Source organism: Eleutherodactylus coqui, chromosome 12 (genome assembly GCF_035609145.1).
Source record: "Eleutherodactylus coqui strain aEleCoq1 chromosome 12, aEleCoq1.hap1, whole genome shotgun sequence".
NCBI lineage: Eukaryota > Metazoa > Chordata > Amphibia > Anura > Eleutherodactylidae > Eleutherodactylus > Eleutherodactylus coqui.
Genome location: NC_089848.1, coordinates 57,204,443 through 57,220,594, shown reverse-complemented (window position 1 = coordinate 57,220,594; position 16,152 = coordinate 57,204,443). Strand labels below are relative to the sequence as shown.

General features: G+C 50.7%; 1 protein-coding gene across 1 annotated transcript in view; it reads right to left on the bottom strand.

Annotated features, from left to right (window-relative positions):
- Positions 1 to 8,382, bottom strand: part of WIPF3 (WAS/WASL interacting protein family member 3) — a 58,666-nt gene extending 50,284 nt beyond the window's left edge. Inside the window, exon 1 of the mRNA XM_066585537.1 lies at positions 8,222 to 8,382. The gene's annotated coding sequence lies outside the window, so the exon portion shown is untranslated. The remainder of the gene's footprint in view (positions 1 to 8,221) is intronic.
- Between the last annotated feature and the right edge of the window lie 7,770 nt (positions 8,383 to 16,152).

The window sequence follows — 16,152 nt, the reverse complement described above, 5'->3', positions numbered from 1 at the left end:
ACTCTAAAACTCTGAGTTTCAGGAAAAACATACTTTGAAGTTTGACTCGGGAACGGAGTGCCAAGTCATGGAGGCGGGCCACACCGGCTTCTCCCCACCCACATCACATAATCTGACTGCTCCCCCCTCTACACAAAAGGGTAGAGTGCTGTCAGTCTATATGCTATTGGCTAGGAGAAGCCGACACGGCCCACCTCCATGACTGAGAGCTCCCTTCCCATGTCAAGCGTCTAAATATGGTTTTCTGAAACAATGCAACATTTCAGATTAAGGCCTCCTGTCCACGGGGAAAATCAGGCCCGCTACGGATTCTCCATGGAGAATCCGTAGCAGGTTCCTCCTGCCCTGCGGACATGAGGCATAAAAATAAGAATAAACTCACCTCTCGCCCGCTCCGGATCTTCCTTTCGCCGCGGCGTCATCTTCTCTGCGTCGCGGACGGATCTTCTTTCTTCGGCCCGACGGATGCGCAGGGCACGTCGGTGACGTGCCCCGCGCATGCGCTGGCCCAAAGAAAAAAGATCCGGCCGCGACGGAGAGAAGATAGAGCCGCGGCAAAGGGAAGAACCGGAGCGGGTGAGTAAATTCCGATTTTGGTCTCCCGCGGATCCGGACGGCTTCCATAGGCTTCAATAGAAGCCCGCGGGAGACCCGCACGAAAATGGAGCATGGTCCAGATTTTTTCATGCTCCATTTTTAAAAAAATCACTTTTATTGACCATCCGCGGGTATTTATCTACCCTCGGGTGGTCAATGCATCCCTATGGGATGCGGATCCGCGGGCAGGAGAAGAGTTAAAATCCGCTGCGGATTTTAATTCTTCTTTTGCCCGTGGACATGAGGCCTTAGGCCTCATGTCCATGGGGAAAATCAGGCCCGCCACGGATTCTTCATCGAGAATCCCACAGCGGGTCCCTCCTTTCCTGCGGACATGAGGCTAAAAAGAAGAATTCACTTACCTGTCCCGGACGCTGCGGATCTGCCCTCCGTCGCGGGCGTATCTTCTTTCTTCGGCCCGACAGATGTGCTCAGCACGCCGGCAGCATGCCGCGCGCATGCGCCGGGCACTGCATTTTTTGTTTACTCCTGCTCTCCTGCGCGCGGAGAGCAGAAATTCAGGTGCGGATATACCGTGGATCCGGACAGCTTCCATAGGCTTCAATAGAAGCCTGCGGAAGCCGTCCCCGCGAGAGACCCGCACGAAAATGGAGCATGTCGCGTTTTTTTTCCGCAAACGCAATCCGCGCCTCAAGGGGAAAATGACACCTGCAGGTATTTAACTACCTGCGGGTGTCCAATGCATCCCTATGGGGAGCGGATCACTCTGCGGGAAAAACGCTGCGGATTTTAAAATATATTTTTACCGTGGACATGAGGCCTAAACCATACAAAGGGAAAGAGGCATCCCTGTCCCGCTGACTCCTAAACCCCCTACCAGGTTTACCCAAATAGTTCTTGAGCTAGAAGAAAAAGACCCAAAGAACCCAACAGTTTTGCGCAGGAACCGCTCAGGTGGTGGTGGTAGCAGTGGTGGCGACATGTGTGAACGCAGCCTACGGCTTCCGGTGACCCCATGGGAGGAAGTAACATGGACTTCTGACCACAGTATCACTCTCCCCCTTATCAATCAGAATGTAATTGCTCTCTGATTGTCACACAAGCAGGTCCTTTTTCCAGAAAAGCATGAGCACTTCATCTTATGGATCGTCTGAGCCTAATTAGGCTGTTTATTAACCGTACAACCCAGTTATTTAACCCCTCGGTTTTACAGAGAACAAACCAAACTTTTTTCTTTTTCACAATATTTTAGTAGTGTGTGAAGAATAAAAGATAATTGTTACCGCTGCATCCAGAAAGGCCCAGGCTATAAAATTAACAGTAAATGCCATAAAAAGAAAATCATCAGAATTGCCGATTTCGGCTCATGTCACCTCCCATAACAGGAATGTAAAGTAATTATAAAGTCACATATACCGTAAAATGGTATCAATAAAAACTTTAAGTTATCCAGCAAAAAACAAGCCCTTAGGCCTCTCACTCGACTGTACATAAAAATTGTGTTTCTTACTGCACCAATTACATTTGCTTGAAACATAAATTAAAAGGGTTGTACCAAGATTACAAGTTCTTCCCTTTCCACAGGGTAGGAGATAACTTGCTGCTCGGTGAGGGTCTCACGGCTTAGAGACCCACCGTCTTGAGCACTGGGGTACTGTGTCTCCTATCCTCCCCCCTCGCTGCAGTAAGGAGGAGACGGAATGAAGCCCTGGACTCACAAGTGCGGGCACTCCATTCACTTTCAATGGGACTGCGTAGAAACCCGACGTCACTGCGAGGGAAAAAGCACAACGACCGGCAGAGGGGGACCCCCATTCTTGTCCTATCTTGTGCCAGAATATGCCGGCCGTTCCCATAGACTCCTATGGGAGCCTATGAGAACCATTAGAAAAGATAAGGGGGAGAGAGTTTAGCAGCGGCTTGCGTTGCTAAAGTCCCTTTCCTTCCCCTTGCTGGCAGCTCCCATAGGCTGGGGAGGGGGTTTAGCACGACTAGCTCTGCTAAGCTCCCGCCCCGTCTCACCCCCTCCACGTACCGGTAGCCGGCAAGGGGTGGAGAGGGGGAGGGAGTTTAGCAGAGCTGAACTCTCTCCCCCAGCCGACGGCATTCTGCACTGCGACGTATACACGGCTACCTCTCGTTCATGCGATTTTCAGCCGCAATTCGGGTGGACGAAAATCGCAGCACCTGTGTGAAAGAGCCCTCAACTAGAAATAGGTTAAGGACCTTTTATACACATCAACCTGGGCAAGAACATTTATCTGCCCAGCTGTCAAGCCATATAAATGTGCAAATGATTAGCCGATGAATGAGCAGAGCTCGTTCGTCATCTGATCTGGTCATTCATGCAACAAAAAGTGTTTGTCGGTTGGTTGCACATCTGCTTGTGTAAACAGGAAGATGTGCAACTAACCAGTGAGAGCAGTGTGGGGACCAACCATCGTAGTATCCACCGTTCGTCCCTATACCGCAGATCTTGCCCGTGAGATATGAATGAGCGCTGACCGACATGATCAGCACTCATTGCATAAGTAGATGATTTGCCCGTGTAAAGGGACCTTTAAATGTGAGTGACTGCAGTCTATTAGTGCCGAGCATGTGGGAGGGGGAACTACTGCAACTCATTATTACGCCACCTCAGAAAACACGGAAGCTTTCGCCTTGATCAGACTTACTACCTTACAAAGATCTATTCTGTATCTACGCGATAAAGGAATTCCCTGCAGCGATTTCATAAAGAGCACCAGCAGAGTGTATAATAATGCAGTGCAGTACGTGCCTCGTGCGCTACGGTTTATTATACTATAACTGGATACTTGCACAATTGGTATTCGCTTTCCTCTGCTGCTGATAATTACAAGTTCTAGAATGAGGAATTGTTCTCCTCTCCATGATGACCGGCGTTACAGCTAGCATCGGAACAATTCTCTCATGGTCCCACGACTACTAGAGAGAGCTATTATTAATGTCCCCATATCTGCACCAACCAGTAATTATATCCGTCAAATCAAGCAAACGATCAGCGCGTTGTGTCATAACACATACTAATAAATAGATCAAAGTCGTCTTATATAAGGAGCTCAGTGACAGGCGCGCCGTATCTCAGCCATTACCCTGAAGAATGACGTCGCCGGTGACCCGGGTGCCATAGATAAGTGACAGCAGTGATAAAGGCACAGAGAGTATATACAGCGTGTATCCTAGTTATATGGGTGCAGAGAAAGAGTGGAGTTACCTATAGCAGTGCGGGAGATGCGGCATGATTGTTGCTGCTCCTTGGCTGTGGACTGAAGTTATCTTAATGCTGCCAACCTGGACCCCCCTTTAAAATGCCACTTGGTCTCCTCGGGGCATTGTGGCTGGTTTATAGCACATGAGGGGACCAGCATTCTACTAATGCGGTGTGGTGGAGAGGAGGCACTTACCGCCTTTATTGTGTTCTACTTGCACGGTGTGGGTCCAAGGACCTGTTTTACGGTCATGGATTTAAACGCTGGGTATGGGGGGTGCTACTTTGAAAAACGGATGGGTATTCAGCGAGAGAGGTGACAGCGGTGGGGCACCTCCCTATTTTTGACATGCCCACCGACACTTGTGTTTGGTACTGTAGGAACCTAAGGCCTTCTAGTTTTTAGGATCCAGTCCGTTGAGTCCCTTGAGGGGGCACACCATCACATTAGTTGGTGCCAGCCATAGTTCTGTGTGATTAGATATCTGCTCTTGTTTTTAATAAGACTGCTGCGCACAAAAGCGAGCACGCTCGTCTGTATAAGCCCTTATAAACAATACGCGCGTAAATATGTGGCGCAATTATGTTTATGTGAATGAGCCCTATGGCTGGCATCACACGAGTGTAAGCGCATTTGTACGCGCCCGAGTGTGACCTTTTTTGCGGAATGAAGATGCTTTTTTTATGCGCGCTTTGGCGTATTTGACTGTACTTTTTACGCCCACAAGACATATTAAATTGCGCGTAGCAGAGACGCACCATTTCAAATGGACAAATACTGTTAGGCTGGGTTCACACAGGGCAGATTTGCTGCGGTTTTGCAGCGGATTGCCGTTGCATATCCGCACTGCGGCAAAACCGCTGCGTTTGCAGTGCAATGCAGCACAAATGAGATTTGCCAAAAAGCTGTTCTCACAGGACGGATTTTTTCCGCACAGCCGCAGTGCGGAAATGCAACTGCGGCGCAGTTTTAAAAGATGCAGCATGTTATTCTTTGGTCTTTTCCGCAGCGCTTTTTTGTCCATAGACCTCTATGGACGCAGCCAAAACCGCACCAAATACGCTAAAAATACGCGACAAAAAGTAAAAAAGCACTGCGGAGAAAAACGCGTACGGATTTTTCCGCAACAAAATCCGCAAGCCCAAATTAACCTTTGAAGCGGTTTTCCCGCAGAAGCAGTTCTTCTGCGGCAAAACCGCAACGGAAAAACCGCTGCACATCTGCCCTGTGTGAACCCAGCCCTCATGTCCATGGGGAAAAGATTATTTAAAATTCGCAGCGTTTTTCCAGCACGCAGATCCGCACCCCATAGGGATGCACTGGACACCCGCACGTAGTTAAATACCTGCGGATGTCATTTTTCCCTGCAGGCGCGGATCCACGTGCAGGAAAAAAAACGCGACATGCTCCATTTTAGTGCAGGGCTCCTGCGGGGACGGCTCTATTGAAGCCTATGGAAGCCGTCCGGATCCACGGAACACCCGTACCAGAATTAAAACTTACCTGTCCAGACGCTGCGGATCTTCCCTCCGTTGCGGACGGATCTTCTTTCTTCGGCCCGGCGGATGTGCCTGGCGCATGCGCGCGGCACACTGCCGGCGTGCCAAGCACATCCGCCGGGCTGAAGAAAGAAGATCGGCCGCGACGGAGGGAAGATCCGCAGCGTCCGAACAGGTGAGTTTATTCTTATTTTCAGCCTCATGCCCGCGGGAAAGGAGAGACCCGCTGCAGATTCTGCATGGAGAATCCGTGGCGGGCCTGATTTTCCCCGTGGACATGAGGCCTTAATGTGTTCGGGATGTGTTCTATTTTATGCACAATTTTGCAGTGGTTCACGCATGTCCTAGCGTATTGCACGCACATTTGCGCACCCTCCGTTGACTTCTATGTGCTCCTTTGGTGCTCAAATACGACGAAAAATAGTAAATGTTCTATTTTATTTTTGCGTGACTGAAAGTTGTCCGCAAAACACGTAAATGTGAAAGAGGCCATTGAAATCGATGGGTTCTATTCTCTGTGTATCGTACGCGCAAATACGTGAAGTCGGCTACAGGAAAAAAGTGGGGCCGGTTTCAGTTTTTGGTTTGTTTTTTTTTTTGCAAATATGTAAAATAGAAACCATACAGAAGTAAAAACTGACATTTTCAGACCATATGTGGAAATGCACACGGGTGAAAAATGGATGTTTTTACGGATGCAACACAGACACCTTTTTATTCGCTGGTGTCATCCTTACGCTTTTTTGTTGTGACATCCGCAGTAAACGCACGGATTACTATATGGTAACCTAAATGTGGAGCCTTTTTCCCTATATGGATATATTGCAGCGGTCACGGTGACTAGTCCTGTCTCCGCATGTGGCTGTGTCTATCACTGGCCGCAGCGGCTGTAGTCAGTACAGTCGGTCGTCCAGTGATTGGTTGTCACTGTCACTTGTAATGTCACTGGCAACGGACAAGGGTCTAAAGGGCGAGTCCACACCCCATTAATAGGATGTTACAGGTCTCTCACAGCTCCACCAGCAGTGCCAGCTTCCTGAGGGAACTTGTCCCTGTCCTGTGCCAGCTGTGCCCTCCTGTCCTGTGCTGGCATGAGGAGTTACTGCCAGGTCCCCCTGTGGCAAATACTGCCAGCTGTCCCCTCCTGTGTGGTGGCATGAGGAGTTGCTGCCAGTTCCGCCTGTGGCAAACACTGCCAGCTGTGCCCTGCTGCCTGTGGTGGCATGAGTTGCTGCCAGGTGTCCCCCGAGGCACACACTGCTGGCTATGCCCTCCTGACCTATATTGCTGGCATAAGGGGTTGCTGCCAGGTCCCCCTGTGGCACACACTGCCAGCTGTGCCTCCTGTCCTTTGGTAACATGAGGAGTTGCTACCAGATACCCCCTGTGGCACACACTGCTGGCTGTGCCCTCCTATGTGGTGGCATGAGGATTTGCTGCCAGGTCCCCCCCATGGCACACACTGTTGTCTGTGCCCTCCTCTCCTGTGTGGTGGTATAAGGAGTTGCTGCCAGGTCCCCCATGTGGCACACACTGCCAGCTGTGCCCTCCTCTGTGGTGGCATGAGAAGTTGCTGCCAGGTCCCTCTGTGGCACACACTGCCAGCTGTGCTCTCCTGTGTGCTGGCATGAGGAGTTTCTGCCAGGTACCCCCATGGCACACACTGTCAGCTGTGCCCTCCTGTGTGGTACATGCACAGTTGCTGCCAGGTCCCCCCTGTGGCACACACTGCCGGCTGTGCCCTCCTGTGTGCTGGCATGAGGAGTTGCTGCTAGGTCCCCCGTGGCACACACTGCCAGCTGTGCCCTCCTGTGTGCTGGCATGAGAGGTTGCTGCCAGGTCCCCCTGTGGTACACACTGCCGGTGTGCCCTCCTGTGTGGTGACATGAGGAGTTGCTGCCAGGTCTCCCCCATGGCACACACTGCTCTCTGTGCCCTCCTTGTGCTGGCATGAGTAGTTGCTGCCAGGTCCCCCTGTGGCACACTGCCAGTGTGCCCTCCTGTGTGTTGACTTGAGGAGTTGCTGCCAGGTCCCCCTTTAGAACACACTGGCAGCTGTGCCCTCCTGTCCTGTGGTGACATGTGGAGTTGCTACCAGATACTGCCTGTGGCACACACTGCTGGCTGTGCCCTCCTATGTGGTGGCATGAGGATTTGCTGCCAGGTCCCCCCCATGGCACACACTGTTGTCTGTGTCCTCCTGTCCTGTGTGGTGGTATAAGGAGTTGCTGCCAGGTCCGACATGTGGCACACACTGCCAGCTGTGCCCTCCTCTGTGGTGGCATGAGAAGTTGCTGCCAGGTCCCTCTGTGGCACACACTGCCAGCAGTGCCCTCCTGTGTGCTGGCATGAGGAGTTGCTGCCAGGTACCCCCATGGCACACACTGTCAGCTGTGCCCTCCTGTGTGGTACATGCGGAGTTGCTGCCAGGTCCCCCCTGTGGCGCACACTGCCGGCTGTGCCCTCCTGTGTGCTGGTATGAGGAGTTGCTGCCAGGTCCCCTGTGGCACACACTGCCAGCTGTGCCCTCCTGTGTGCTGGCATGAGGAGTTGCTGCCAGGTCCCCCTGTGGCACACACTGCCAACTGTTCCCTCCTGTGTGCTGGCATGAGAGGTTGCTGACAGGTCCCCCTGTGGTACACACTGCTGTCTGTGCCCTCCTTGTGCTGGCATGAGTAGTTGTTGCCAGGTCCCCCTTTAGAACACACTGGCAGCTGTGCCGTCCTGTCCTGTGGTGACATGTGGAGTTGCTGCCGCTTCCCAACCCCCACCCCCCACGTAGCACACACTGCCGGTGTGCCCTCCTGTGTGATGGCATGAGGAGTTGCTGCCAGGTCCCCCCATGGCACATACTGCCGGCGGCGGACTGCACGGAGTGACCTTTGCACCTGCGTTACTATCCAACGCGGCTCCCATCGTCGGCGCACTACTCACCGGTCACACTGCGGCTTCCCCTCGGGTCACAGCCCGACCGTCCTGCTCGTTGTTGTGGCCGGGAGCTGCAGGGCTGTCGGCGCGGTGCTCCGGGGTCCGAGGACTGGGCGGAGGTTACAGGGAGGCCGCTCTTATCTCCGGGGGAGGGACAGGAGAGGGACACCTGCTGGAGGCGGCGGGGACCCGGGTGACACAACAGCCGCTCCGCCCGCCACAACCTGAAGAGCTGCTCATGTAACCACATAACACACAGCAGCCGGCATAGGGGCACAGCACTGCTCGGGGGCTCTGCCAGCCGGGGGGACAAAACAACTGTGCCCAGGTAGAGACTGAGAGCCCAGGTGACTGTGCCCAGGTAGAGACAGAGAACCCAGGTAACTGTGCCTATGTAGAGACAGCCAGAGTGCCCACATAACTGTGCCCAGGTAGAGACTGAGCGCTTACATAACTGTGCCCAGGTAGAGACAGAGAGCCCAGGTGACTGTGCCCAGGTAGACAGAGAACCCAGGTAACTGTGCCCAGGTGACTGTGCCCAGGTAGAGACAGAGAGCCCAGGTAACTGTGCCTATGTAGAGACAGCCAGAGTGCCCACATAACTGTGCCCAGGTAGAGACTGAGCGCTTACATAACTGTGCCCAGGTAGAGACAGAGAGCCCAGGTAACTGTGCCCAGGTAGAGACAGAGAGCCCAGGTAACTGTGCCCAGGTAGAGAAAGCCAGAGTGCCCACATAACTGTGCCCAGGTAGAGACAGAGTGCTTACATAACTGTGCCCAGGTAGAGACAGCCAGAGTGCCCACATAACTGTGCCCAGGTAGAGACAGAGTGCTTACATAACTGTGCCAGAGGTAGAGACAGAGAGCCCAGGTAACTGTGCCCCGATAGAGAAAGCCAGAGTGCCCACATAACTGTGCCAGGTAGAGACAGAGTGCCCACATAACTGTGCCACAGGCAGAGATAGACAGAGTGCCCGCATAACTGTGCTCCAGTAGAGACAGAGTGCCTCCATAACTGTGCCCATGTAGAGACAGCCAGAGTGCCCACATAACTGTGCCACACGTAGAAACAGTGCCCACATAACTGTGCCACAGGTAGAATCAGCCAGAGTGCCAACATAACTGTGCCACAGACAGAGACAGCCACAGTGCCCACATAACTGTGCCACAGGCAGAGACAGCCAGAGTACCCACATAACTGTGCCACAGGCATAGACAGCCAGAGTGCCCACATAACTGCCACAGGCAATAGCAGCCAGAGTGCCCACATAATTGTGCCCAGCTAAAGCCAGAGTACCTACATAGCTGTGCCCAGGTAGGGACAGAGTGCCCACATAACTGTGCCACAGGCAGAGACAGCCGAATGCCCACTTAACTGTGCCACGGGCAGAGACAGAGTGCCCACATAACTGTGCCATGGGCAGAGACAGAGTGCCCACATAACTGTGCCCTGGTAGAGACAGACAGAGTGCCCACATAACTGTGCCACAAGCAGAGACAGTCAGAGTGCCACATAACTGTCCCACAAGCAGAGTTAGTCAGGGCCCACATAACAGTGCCACAGATAGAGACATCCAGAGTGCCCACATAACTGTGCCACAGGCAGAGACAGAAAGAGTGCCCACATAACTGTGCCACAGGTAGAGACAGCCAGAGTGCCCACATAACTGTGCCATGGTAGGGGCAGCCAGAGAGGGCTCACACAATAGTTGGAACAGTCCCCATAAACACTGATAGCCTGATAGTCTCACCATAAGACCTCCAACATTTGCTGCCTGCCCGAGTTGCACTTGAAAGGCTGCGGCACAACTCACATCGGACACCACACGGACATCTGTCCGATACCCAGGCTGCCCGCTCTCATCCGTGATACCAACAAGCATGGGACGTGTAATGAGTTTTCTTACACAGTTCATTTCTGCATGAAAAGAACTTGGTAGTGTGTGCTGCCTGTCTGAATAGTGTGGTTCCGTGTGCTGTCCGTGTGGGGCTCGTGTGCTGTCCGTGTGGGGCTCGTGTGCTGTTCGTGTCGAGCCAGTGCGCTGTCCGTGTCGAGCCAGTGCGCTGTCCGTGTCGAGCCAGTGCGCTGTCCTTGTGTAGTCCATGTGGGACCTGTGTGCTGTCCGTGTGGGACCTGTGTGCTGTCCGTGTGGGACCTGTGTGCAGTCCGTGTGGGACCTGTGTGCAGTCCGTGTGGGACCTGTGTGCAGTCCGTGTGGGACCTGTGTGCAGTCCATGTGGGACCTGTGTGCTGTCCGTGTGGGACCTGTGTGCTGTCCGTGTGGGACCTGTGTGCAGTCCGTGTGGGACCTGTGTGCAGTCCGTGTGGGACCTGTGTGCAGTCCATGTGGGACCTGTGTGCTGTCCGTGTGGGACCTGTGTGCAGTCCGTGTGGGACCTGTGTGCAGTCCGTGTGGGACCTGTGTGCAGTCCGTGTGGGGTCCATTTTCTTCATGTCCAACGCACAGATGAAAATTGCTGGTGTGCCTAACCAGTAACACAGTGACCCAGAGGCGTAACTTGAAGCTCCTGGGCCCCAATGCAAGACCTGTAACAGGGCCCCCAACTATAATGTATGGGCCCCCGTCTATGTAAGCGCTGCGGAATATGTTGGATGCTGTACAAATAAAGATTATTATTATTATTAATGCTTTATTCATAGCACTGGGCTCTGTATATGGAGAAGAGAGGCCTTATGGGCCCCCTAAGGCTCCTGGGCCCGGGTGCAACCGCTTCCTCTGCACCCCCTATAGTTACGCCAGTCCAGTGACCCCATTACCAGTATCAGAGGGCTACCATCCATAACCAGTGATAGCCAGAGAATGTCTCTTGAAGTAGTGGCAGCTAGTGTGCCCTCATAAACACTACCAGTCAGACTGTGGTCTCATAAACAATGGCAGAAAGAAAGTGCCTACATAAATACTGCCAGAGAGCTAGTAGTACCATAAATACTGCCAGCCAGAGCAGGGGCATCTAAAGGTTCAGGGGCCAGGGTGCAAAAGTTTAGCCTTACCACCCCTCTTCTTTACCGCACTTGATGACTGCTGGCTGTGCTCTGCTCTGAGCTTTCTGCAGCATCACTGGGTCTCTTTGGAGGCCCCCCATGCAACACTAGCAACCATCTATATATTATCTATCTCTCGATCTATGGGTGAATACCCACTTGTGTTTTTCTTGCGCGTTTTTGTTTTTTTCATGCCATTCTCAATGAGACTTTCTAATGTTAAAAACGCATCACAAGTTGGTGCTGTGCTATTTTGTGCGATGGGTTTTCAAGTCCCATTGACAATCGCATAGAAAAAAAACGCAGCAATATCGCGTAAAAAAAAAACGCGCAAGAAAAACTCAAGTATGCAGGAGCCCTATCACATATCTATCTGTCTGTCTATCTATCTATCTATCTATCTATCTATCTATCTATCTATCTATCTATCTATCTATCTATCTATCTATCTATCTATCTATCTATCTATCTATCTATCTATCTATCTCCTCAAGTCCTCAGGGGGGCCGGATTCCATATGCGGGAGCCCGCAGCAGAATCGGACCCTGCCTGTGGCGAGCACCCTGCTTATTAGGCCCTCTGTCCACGGGAGATCTGCCGTTGGAGCCGCCGCCCAGGAGCAGAAGCCGCCGAATCTCTGCCGGTCAGCTCTATCTTATAAATAGGCTGGCCGCGGAGAATCGGGGCAATTCGCAGCATGCTGCAAATTGCCTGCCGCAAGCGGAGAATCACAATGATTATCCGCTCGTGGATAGGGGCCGGCGCTTTGCCTAGCAATGCTATGGAATGCGTCGGCCGGCGTGATTCACCGGCGGTTTACCTCTGGTGAATACACGTCCGTAGACAGGGGGCCTAAATTACACTACAAGCAGTACTTTATTATGATATTTTTCTTCACTTTTGTTATTTTTGGGTCCATTTTTTAACTGCCGCATGCTCCAGGTCTGGCAATTATTTTCCCATAGACTTCTCTACAGGCAAAAAAGTGGAAGTCTATAAAACCGTTTTAGTTGACACATGGTAGGAACATTATAGCGTCCCGCACACCGGTCAGGCGGAGCACCTGTTTGAGAATAATGGGACTGTTCTTCAGAGTTTCCCAGAAGCCTTGTACATGAGATAGTAGTATAGACAATTATGTTATTGACGGGGAAACAGTTTTTAATAATAGATCCTTGTTTTAGGTTCAAAGGCACAAAAATGTTTTCTTTTTCCGGATATGTGCTATTTGGCTGCTTTCACATGAGTAATTGTTATCAGTATACGCATCCGTTTTTTCGGTCTATAGTTTGGGGCTCCACACGTGGATGTATGTAAATATGCACATCATTTACAAAGGTCACATGCATGTACTGATTTCATCCGTGTGCAGATGGAAAACATCCAGTGAAAAACGTATCAAAAGATAGGACTTGTCGGCACAACGCCGGTGGCTCCATAGACTCCTATGGAAGACTATGCGAGCTGGTCGGCAAAGTGAGGGGAGGGAGATCAACATCCCCAGGAGGATGAAGGGAAACCCCCGCTGCAGGGATTCCCTTCATCCCCGCGGGGATTCCCTTTATTGTTCTGGTAGCTGAGGGATTTAGCAAAGCTAAACTGTCTTCCCCCACCCAACAGCATTGCGAGCTCAGTGTATATGCGCCGGAGCCTAGACCTTCTGAACGGGCGCACAAACAGCCGATTCATGCGCCCATTCACCCGTTTTTACAGCGTCAGTGAGCGAACGTAAAAAACGCCTACGCCCATGTGAATAAGCCCTAATGGATATAATGTGAGCTTTCTCATGAGGTATTTGCTAAATGGATGCCATTATAGCCTATGGGTGACAGATGTCACTGCTCGGCATCCATCACTGGTCAGCTATAATGTCAACTGTTTTATAATAAAGTCATGAAAAACTAGTGGAATGCAGATAACGAGTGACGGACCCCAGCTGATCAACTATTGAGGATAGGTCACCAATAGTATTATCCCTGGAAAACCCATTTAAGTCAGGGAAACACGCACTGTGCCTGGTACTGAGGTATTGATCACATACAGATGCAATATCATCCTTATGCCCATATTGTGGATCAGTATTAGGCCCAATTCCCATGGCTGGATTTCCGCCGTGTAAAACGCTGAGGAAATCTGCGGCGTTTCACTGCAGCTATTAGGTTCTATTGAACCTAATAGCCCAATGTACATGCTGTGAAATTCCACTATTTGCTGCGGGTATTCACGCGGACGGCTACCATTGTAGTCAATGAAAGCCGCCCGTCACGTTATACTTCTGCTGTTGCACAGCAGAAGTATAGCGTGAATACGTGCCCCGCCCACCGCCACACGTCATATGACACTGCTGGCGCGTCATGCACTGTAGTGAGCATGCGCGCCGGAGTGTCATGCGGGACTTCACACAGCAGATCGGGAGGTAAGTATGGGGTCTTTGGGGGGCGCCATGACAGACTCTGCTGCGGTATTCTACTTGTGGAGCCCGTCACGGCCGTGGGCATAAGGCCTAAATGCAAGTTTACAAAAACGCTCTTGTGAAACTGGGTTAACTGGTAAGGAGACTCGTCGGGGACAGGGAGTTGCCTGAACTATAGATTTCGACAGGAGCTCTATAGGGATACAACATCATCAGCAAAACCCGATAGAACTGCTAGGAACCATCTACACAAAGTTTAATTTTGCTAGGAGGAAAAGTTAAAGTTGCAGATGCATTAATCTTCGTTTCAGACACTCTTGAATCTCACTTACTGTGGAATCTGATTTGTCTTTATATATGCACTTTCGCTTTATAAAGTTACAGAATTCATATTTTTTTCTGCAGTTTTCCTCCCAGCAACCAAGTTTACACCTTATTTATTTTTGTAGCCCATATACAGAAAAACTCCGGAGAAGATGAAATCTGATTGTGTCACTTCTGCAAACTGGTGGGTGAAAGGTGTGCGGGCGCTTCTCCCATTACTATTGCTTTATTACTGGAAACAAAGAGATAATTAATAGTAAGCAACCATTTTTAAGGCTGTCGGCCGATGAACAATCAGAACCTCGTACTGTTTATAGAGCGTTCCTATGAAGGGCGTATCCATCTTCAGGAACCATTTTACATGGAGATAGGATCTACAGAAAAAGTTGAGCAACTTTGTAAATACTGTGCATTACTGATAAATGTGAGTTACGGCCCGTGTTGTCACTATACTAAATTCTACTGGTTGTTACTGGAAACAGTCAACAAGTGTGTTCACATACTGTAGAACAGAGATGTAATTTTAATCCACTGCAAAATATGCATATAGCCTTGGTAAGGCCCGATGCACACGGGCGTATTAGCATTGCGGAATCCAGGGCCGGCGTCCACCTCCGGGTTCGGCAGCAAATACTGTCCATAGACATGCTATCGAAAATTGGTTTTCCCTATCCACGAGCGGAAATCAATTGCGATTTTCCACTTGCGGAAAAGTCGCAGCATGATCTATTTCATGAAGTCAATGGAAGCCATCCGGGCTGTGGAATCTGCATCGTCGCCTAGCAATGGTGTGTCGTCATCTGTACTGCGCATGTGCCAGCCAGCTCAACCAGCACATCCACAAGACAGATCCGGAAGGGAACACAGGGGTCACTGGCCGGACTACAAGTTGGATTCTGCATGCGGAATCTGACCCGGCCGTGTGCATTCGGCCTACTACTGCTGTCTTTTCATGTAGCGGAGGAGACTTGTGCCCTCTCAATCAGCAGGGTCATGTCACTGCAATCTATAACTACAGCACTGACAGAAACACACTAAGGCACTCTCACACATGCATTTGGCATTTTGCCGCGATTTTACTTTCATTTTCCTGCGTCCGACAGCAGCTTTTAGCGCACCCTATAATTGTGATGGGTGATGAGGTGCGCTAAACTTGGCAAAATAGAGCAGACAGCGCTTGAAGATCACGGTGCTAGAAAGCATCGAGCGCATGCCTGCGAAGACCCATTGAAATTAATAGGAGCGTTATACCGCGATTTTGACTGCTGCAGTAATCGTGGTAAAGAACGGATGTGTGAGACTGGCCTTGGGCCGTGTTCACACGGGACGGATACACTGCGGAATGTCCACTGTGGAAGATGATAAACCGTCCTGAAATCCGCAAGGCAAAGCTGCTGTTTGTTGCGGCTTTCGTGGTGTTTTTCTTGGCTAATGATACGTTTTTTTGGTGCAGATTTTAGCGTGATTTTGATTTCCGTTCGTTTATGTAATGAAGCTTGTGAAGTCACATAATAGTGTTCCTTTCTCTTCCTGTTTGGGTACTTGCTATTCATGGGTGAAAACTTTACTCAACTGTGTCAATAGAGGAACAATGCGGATTTACATGCAATAAAACCCGCAATGCCACCAACCCTCCCGGAAACATTTGGGGATTCGGCTCTTATATTACCTCTTTGTTAAATTCTGCTGAGGAAACGTGCAGAAAAAAACGCATATATGCTGCTTTCCCACAACATTAAAATCTGCTCCGCTCTCACAGGCTATGCTAGAAAAGACTGATAGATGTGGGTCCCACCTCTGGGGCCTGTACCTGTCTCAATGTCTATCCTCCTGCATTGCGATTGCGAGAAGGATGAGCCGACCGGGGAAGATGCAGATAACCTTAAAGATTGAAGCAAAGGGATTTCCATGCCAGCAGGAGGCTTGACAAAAGCCTCAGTGTCTGCCATGTAGCTCAGCCTATGGCAGCCTGGTAGGCTCAAGGTCTATGCATAGTTCACTGCATTACAGACGTAGTGCAGTATATTATGCTAGTGATCAAATGATCACATCTTCAAGAAGCCTTGAGGGACTAAAAAAATAGTGCAAAAAAAGTTCAATAAAGTTTAGTTTACAAAAATGGTAAAAGTGTAAAATGCGAGTGCAATGCAAAGTTTCCCATTATACTGAAGTGTTGGGAGGCGTCTTTGACACGGG